Below are 7,262 nucleotides of genomic sequence, written 5' to 3' on the forward strand. Positions count from 1 at the left end.
AGATTTTTTAAGGAATATAGAATACTTTTTTCTCTTTCATGTGCTATCTACTTTTGTGCCTCCTTAGTTATTAATTATTTATTCATCATATTTATATAGCCGCCCATCTCACAAAACATGATTCTGGGAGGCATACAATAAAAAATGAGTCATAAAATAAACAACATTAAAAACATTTCACAATTAAAAAACATAAATATTATTAAAAGACTAGGAGACGGCATACAGGTAGTCCCCGATTTAAGAATTAGTTCCAATTCACAAGGTCTGTCCTTAAGTCGAATTTGTATGTAAGCCAGAACAGTATTCTTGTATAATACCACTTAAGTAGTATTGTGTAATTAACTCAAACCATTGTGTATTTAACTCAAATTTTGCTATAGTAGGCTCTGTTCTTAACTATGGGTTGTCTGTAACCCAGGCGTTCTTAACCTGGGGATTTCCTGTATTTTATGTTACAGGCAATGTAGCCACCTCTCCAGTTCACCATTTCCTTGAGATCCCCAAGCTTGTTGACATAACCACATTTTGAGGGACTTCTGGAAGGATATCAAGGATGGAGCCAGTCACACCTCGGGGGTGGGGTGGGAGAATGATGTTTCACAGGGCGGGTACTACAGCAGAAAAGGCCTCCCTTCACGAAGGGCTTTAAAGGTCAAAAACAGCATCTTGAATTGCATCTGGAAACAAACTGGCAACCAGTGCAGCTTTTGGAGCAGTGGTGTAATGTGTACTGTTCCGGGGTCACACATAACTGCCCAGACTGCTGCATTTTGCATCAGCTGAAGTTTCCTGATGCTCTTCAAGGGCAGCCCCATGTAAAGCACTTTACAGTAGTCCATCCTGGAGGTGACCGGGGCATGAGTGACTGTGAGCAGAACTTCCCGATCCAGGAATGGGTACAACTGGCGCACAACATGAAGCTGTGCAAAGGTCCTCCTAGCCACAACTGCCACCTGCTTTTTGAGCAGGAGCCGCAAGTCTAGGAGGACCCCAGGTTGTGCACCAGGTCTGTTTGTAAGGGAAAACTGTAACCAACAATATTATATGAAACTATTTTCTCCTGCATTGAAGATTATTATTGGGTTCCTATGAAAGGAGAGACATAATACAGATATCCTCCTCTCATCTGGTCTGTACAAGTTTATAAATTAGAATACTGGGAGGATACCTTATAATTCCTATAGGTTACATTCAGACATTTGCCCTGACCCAAAATTTCCACTTAAATACTCTCATAAAGTAATGAAAATGCACAGAGGAGCTCGTCTACCATCTTTAAATTCCTCAAGACAAGAGGTGGCCACTATATACCTGCAGCATTCACATTATTTGAAGCCAAGCCAATAGCTCAACTTCTTTATGGTGCCCATCTGGGCCCCTTCTCCAATTTTGCACCACTAGAGCTTGTACAGTCCAAATTTATAAGATCAGCCCCTCAAGTCCCAAAATGTGTCTCTAATGCCACCCTGTGACTAAAGACAGGACTCATGAAAGTGGAAGCTAGAATGTGGGTGACCATACTCAACTGTTGGTTCAGACTATCCTTTTTTTTCCCTTGGCCTTGTCCCATTAACTCTGAGTTATGATTTTCAGTCCACATGGAAACAGGCAGTGGCAACTAAAATCTCATCCTTGGGCTTCTCTCCTGGTCTTCTACTCAGCATGGGATATGATCAGTCCAAAGCACTCATTAGACAGTGTGTGGCAGACACAGAGCACCAATTGGATCTAGCCAGGACCCCAGCCTTTATTGCCAGTGAATCCAACAGGTACTCTGCCTACCCTATGGCATACTTAACTAAACTCGAAGTATCCTAATATCAGAGGGCCTTTACTCTGGCATGATCTCATGTCCTCCCCTCAGCTGTCCTTGAAGGCCAATACAAGAAGATTCCTTACCCAGATAGACAGTGTGCCTGTGATTCGACACACAGAAACAACAAAGCATGTGCTTCTCTGGTGCCTGTTTTAAAGAGACATTCGTACTAGCCTCTTCTCACCATTATTGCATACATACCCAGGTCACACAGGACAGTTCTACACCTCCCTGCTGCTTTCAGATACCAATCCTGCCACAACATAAAATGTTGTCAGGTTCTGCACGGCAGTGCTTAAAATTCATCAGATGATGACCTGTGCCATAAACTAGATTTAATGAGCATCTGGTTAGCCATACTAGAGTGCTCTGTAATTTGATATAGTCTTCCACATGCTAACCTTTATGCTCTCTGCACCTATCTAACACTTCTTCCTCTCCTTTTAGATTCTTTCAGACACTTGTTTTTATATATACTTTTTGTTTTAATATATTTTCTAGATTTTCATAATTTTTTTCTTTTTAGACGGTGATGTATCTTATATGCTTTTTAATTGACAGTACCTCACCCCCCCCTTACGGTGGTCTGTGACCATAATAAAGATTTGATATGTGTGAAAGATGAGGTAATTGGGTAAACTCTTTGGGTGTTTAGTGTCAAAAGCTAGATGATGGGCTTTCTGTTTGCCTAGTCCCAAATACTGGCAGTTGGCATTATAAGGCATTTGTACTTTAATGCTAGCCATGTAAGCTTCAGAGCTAGGTGATCCAGTTACATGATTTCCTAACTAAAGTAGAAAATATAGTACCTGTCAGGTTCTTGGCCCCATATTATTATTTTATTTTTTTAATTTAAAAAACAGAATGAGAAGCTGGCATGCTGTAAAGTACCTCTACTGTAATCTTTTTACTTTCAAGGATGCCTGTGGGTACTTCATCAGGTCCAAGGGCATTTTTAGAAAATAAAATTAGTGGGTGTCTGCAATCTAGTGCTTTGGAAAAAAGCCAGAACAAGCTGGGGTGGTAAAGAGCATCATAGATAATAAAGAGAATAGAACAGAGTGGTCCTGCCAATTGGTCCATTCACTATCTTTCTCCCTTCACTTTTTATATGTCCCCAACTTCTGTTTTCTAAACATCAAGGTCCTGATCACATCCTGAATTTCTACTTGAAGTTTGAATAGGCACTGTTCTAGCACTGCACTCTTTAACTGTATAATGATGTTTCTGTAGAGGTACTGCTGCTAAAATAAAAAATGGGTCATGTATGTTAAAAGGCACTGCAGTCCTTTTGGGTTATCTCAGACTATCTTTTTTTGAGGTGTGAATGTTGGTTTTTTCCTTTTTGTCTTCAGATATGTGCATTGTTTAGTTTTCATCCCTATTTAATATCTTGAGTTTTAATTTAATTTTGTTAAGTTTTCATTTAGCTTTATTAAATGTTCTGTTTGTTGGTAATTAAATATGCACAAAGTTGAAAGCATTTTGTTCCTATCAGAAAGAAAGGCAGAGACCAGAGCATTCATTTGTCATAAAATTCAAAGTTAAACATATCTTCTGAAATAGTTTGTGAATTTTGTATCAGTTGAAAAATGGTTTTCTCTCTCTCTCTCCCTCCCTCCTTTTCCCTCCCCTTCCCCCTCCCCCTCTCTCTCCATGAAGTCTTATTTATGCTATTCAATATCAGTCATGTAGAATAATCTCTGACTTCGGATGGGGTTGCATTTCCTCATTCAAGAGTGGCATGCAGTCTGGGGGTCTTCCTGGACTCACAGCTCCTGCTCAATGAGGGGGTGGCACCTGTGGTCAGGAAGTCCTTTGTACAACTTCATCTGGTGTGCCAGTTGCACACTTTTAAAATAGTATTTACCCAGTCTGTCTCTAGAATAATGCCACAAATCGACAGTATTTTAACAGAGATACTTCCAAACATCTACATAAATTAGTCAAAACTCAAAATTTCTAATCTGGCTGGGATACAGGCTCTCTCCCATACATTCAGAATGATGAAACTGTTGATTATGCTGCTGACTGATATAGCAAGGTTATCCTTCCTTTATGCTTGGGACAAAGGATCTAGTTTGGATTTCAGTATTTGTGTCAAAAAGATAAATTATATTATTAATTTGGGGGGGGGGTCCTTTATTCCTCCTTTTTAAAAAATTTGGGTGAAGTATTTTGTTTTTAGAGCACAAGATAACTGTATCCTTTGGTCTTTCTTAACATGTCTACAAGTTGTTTGTGTGTGTTTTTAATGGCAGGGTGGATAATTTGTCAAGTAATGTATCCTGCTGTTATGTTTGTTTCCAAGGCTGGACTAAAGCTGTCTGTCTGTCTGTCTTCCTCTCTCTCTCTCTTTTTGCTGTGTGTTTTCCCTAATTATTCTTTTGTCTCATTTCAGATAATCTTTATATGTGTGCAGAGGGATTCTGAACCCTTCTCCTGGTTGATCAGCACAATGTCGTGACACTGGAATTTTGGTGAGCTTCCTAGAAGTAAGGGAAATGAATGAAAAAATGGCAGAAATACTGAGTCCAACTGGCTCTATTAAATAATTGGTTTGAGGGCCATTTTTAAAAATTCCTAACTGTCATGTCAAAGTAAAATCAGGATATTGAACAAGAGTATTATTCTTATTTTATTGTTGCAACTGCCCAGAGTCTCTGGGAGTCAGGCGGCATATACATTTAATTAAATAATAACAACAACAACAACTATATTGGAGGGACATAACTTTGTAAGTAGGAAAGCTGTATATTTCATTAAATAACTGGGGAAACTGGGAAGAGGTACCCTATATTTGCTTTAGTTAGCATTTCTAATAATTATCACAGTTGTCTTTATCATCATCTTTATAGGCTGCTTTGGTCTTTGATTGTCTAGCATCCTGAGTGATAACAAATCCCAGTGGCAATATAACCGAGCATACTATGGGCAGAGCATATCCAATAAAAAACATATCTCCCCACTTTGACTTGATACTACTGAGTTCAAAATAATTTTTACTAGTCTAATTGGTGGACGTTAGTGTATTCTGCCAAGGATATTGATTGAAAGAGGCCTGAGGGTGTACCTGGCCTTGGAAGAACAAAGAGAACAATTCCATAAGTAATAATTCTCAGTACAGGTAGTCCTTGTTGAACCACTGCTCATTCAGCAATTGAAGTTATGACAGCGGTGAACTAGTGGGACTTAGGATGGGTCCTCATACTTGCAGCCATCACAGCATCTCCACGATCACATGATCACCATTTGTGATCTTCACTGCCAGCTTCCAACAAGCAAAGTCAATGGGGAAGCCGGCAGGAGGTTGCAGATGGCAATCACGTGACTGCAGGATGTTGTGACCATGTGGGATTAGCCTAACAAAGGCAACTGGGACTGCCACAACTGCTGTCATAAATTGTCAAGGTCATGTAACATTGCACTTTAAGATCGTATCACTTAGTGACAGAGTTGCTGGTCCCAATTACTGTAGTTATGCGAGGACTATCTGTATGAGATTTATTTTAAAACATTTCTATATACCAAAAATAAGATTGCATATCTTGCACTGTCTTGAACAATAGAAATATAATGACCCTAACTTGCATTCCTTTTTTCACACTGCAATGAGCAACTCAATCTTATTGTTTTATCTGCATTCCATATGGTGATTCTTTGTCAGATATGGAGGGGATAAATGATAGGTTTGTGAAGAAAGACACTTGGAAGTATTAGAAGAAAGAATGACGTGTTGAAGACTACTACAGTCATTATGATATGATGTTTCTATGCTGTGTTGTAATAATATGTTGATGCAGTATCATAAAGGATAGCAAAATTCAATATTAATGAATAACTGTCATCAAGCAAATGTATACCTGCAGCATGTTCTCACAGTAAGAGAAACTTTAAATTGATGCTGTGATAAAAACGAATCTTTCCTCACTAAATATTATATTATTTAAGACATGAGATTCTTGATTGCATGTAAGAACCTGCCAAATTGGCATTTGAATAAATATTTTTCAAAATCAGATATTTACTTACTGTTATATCGGGTACAAATCTGCACCATTGGGAGACCTGAAAGAACAGGTTAGGGATAATTACCATGGAGAAAAATCCATGTGGTCACTAGAAGTTGAAAATGACTTGATGGCACATAATTATTATGTATGTGTGTAGGTAGGTAGGAAAGTAGAGGTGTGTGTGTGTATACACATACACATATATATGTACGCACGCACACACATGCCTGAAGTGACAAACATCACTTAGATTTATTTAGTAATTATAATGATAATAGTAGCAATATTTTTTGTCTCAAAATTTGCCCAAGTATTAACATGCTTGGTGCATCTAAATTCCTGTACTAGCTTACAAAATTTGGTGCTGCGACTCTAAACTCAGATGGCAGATTCAGTGGAAATTGTAAACCTTTGAATTACCGTATTTTTCCATCAATAAGATGCCCCCATGTACAAAACGACCCCCACTTTCCCAACCCAAAATTAAGAAATCAATATTTTAAAGATAGTGCAGAACACATTTTTATTAGTAATTAGGTAACATTTACCTGATACACTTGGTAGGAGGAGGTCCAAACTGTCTCTCTGCAGCTCTGTTTCCATGCTCTTTTGCATAACATTACATTCCATCACAAGTGAAACTGCCGATAGCTTGTCTCTGCAAACAGACTTCCTCCAATTGGTTTGTTCAGCATCAGCTGACGTCAGTTACATAAGGCTCATGATTGGAGGAAACCTGTTTGCAGAGACAGTATGGGCAGTTTCACTCGTGATTGGAGGCTCGTGATTGGAGGAAGCCTGTTTGCAGAGACAGTATGGGCAGTTTTGCAACCGCGCAGTTCTCTCCTCGGCTTACTTCCTTGCATAAGACGCCCTTCAATTTTTAGCGTAAGGATTTTAGAAAAAAGTATCGTTTTATAGTCGGAAAAATACGGTATATCAGAGAAATTAGTATTATGGCTAAGGCTGATTTTGATTATTAAGAAGCAAGCACTAAGTGTCCCTACACAGCTATTCCCTTTCTCTTCCTCTTCTGACATGTACGTTTTTGTAAAGTAACGAGGACATGTTTTGAGATAATATGGTCCAATTTTTGATCTTGTAAATCAGTCTTCCAGATGTTTTGGAACTCTAGGTCCTTTGCCCATGCTGTCTTGTGTTTTGGGGAGCTGTAGTTCTAGTACATTGAGAGGGTGCATAGTTATATCTATATAGTTATATTAGTATTGAAAATCTATAGTTATATTAGTATTGTAGGGTGCATAGAATTTTTGGAAGACTCAAGTTGATATGAAACAAGTGTGTTTTTTCCAACTTACATTTGACTGGAGAGAAAATCTCCCTTCTCTGCTAGTTCTAGCACTTTTGAATACTAGATACATATTTCACTTCATGATGAAATATGTGTTCATCTTTGATCTGATTGATGC

At 38.5% G+C, this 7,262-nt stretch overlaps 1 protein-coding gene across 8 annotated transcripts in view; it reads left to right on the forward strand.

Annotated features, from left to right (window-relative positions):
• LOC148215113 (uncharacterized) overlaps nucleotides 1-7,262 on the forward strand; it is a 107,672-nt gene that overhangs the window by 100,103 nt on the left and 307 nt on the right. For 6 of the 8 annotated variants that reach the window (XM_088144555.1, XM_088144559.1, XM_088144556.1 and 3 more), the window contains one exon: nucleotides 4,221-4,299. The gene's annotated coding sequence lies outside the window, so the exon portion shown is untranslated. Of the gene's footprint in view, nucleotides 1-4,220; nucleotides 4,315-7,262 lie in introns of all 8 variants that reach the window. The other 2 variants (XM_088144560.1, XM_025166479.2) reach the window with 1 other exon arrangement.

The sequence above is a fragment of the Python bivittatus genome, unplaced genomic scaffold (genome assembly GCF_059951505.1).
Source record: "Python bivittatus isolate LINGU-HERP-01145 unplaced genomic scaffold, Pbiv_v1 ctg000350_np1212, whole genome shotgun sequence".
NCBI lineage: Eukaryota > Metazoa > Chordata > Lepidosauria > Squamata > Pythonidae > Python > Python bivittatus.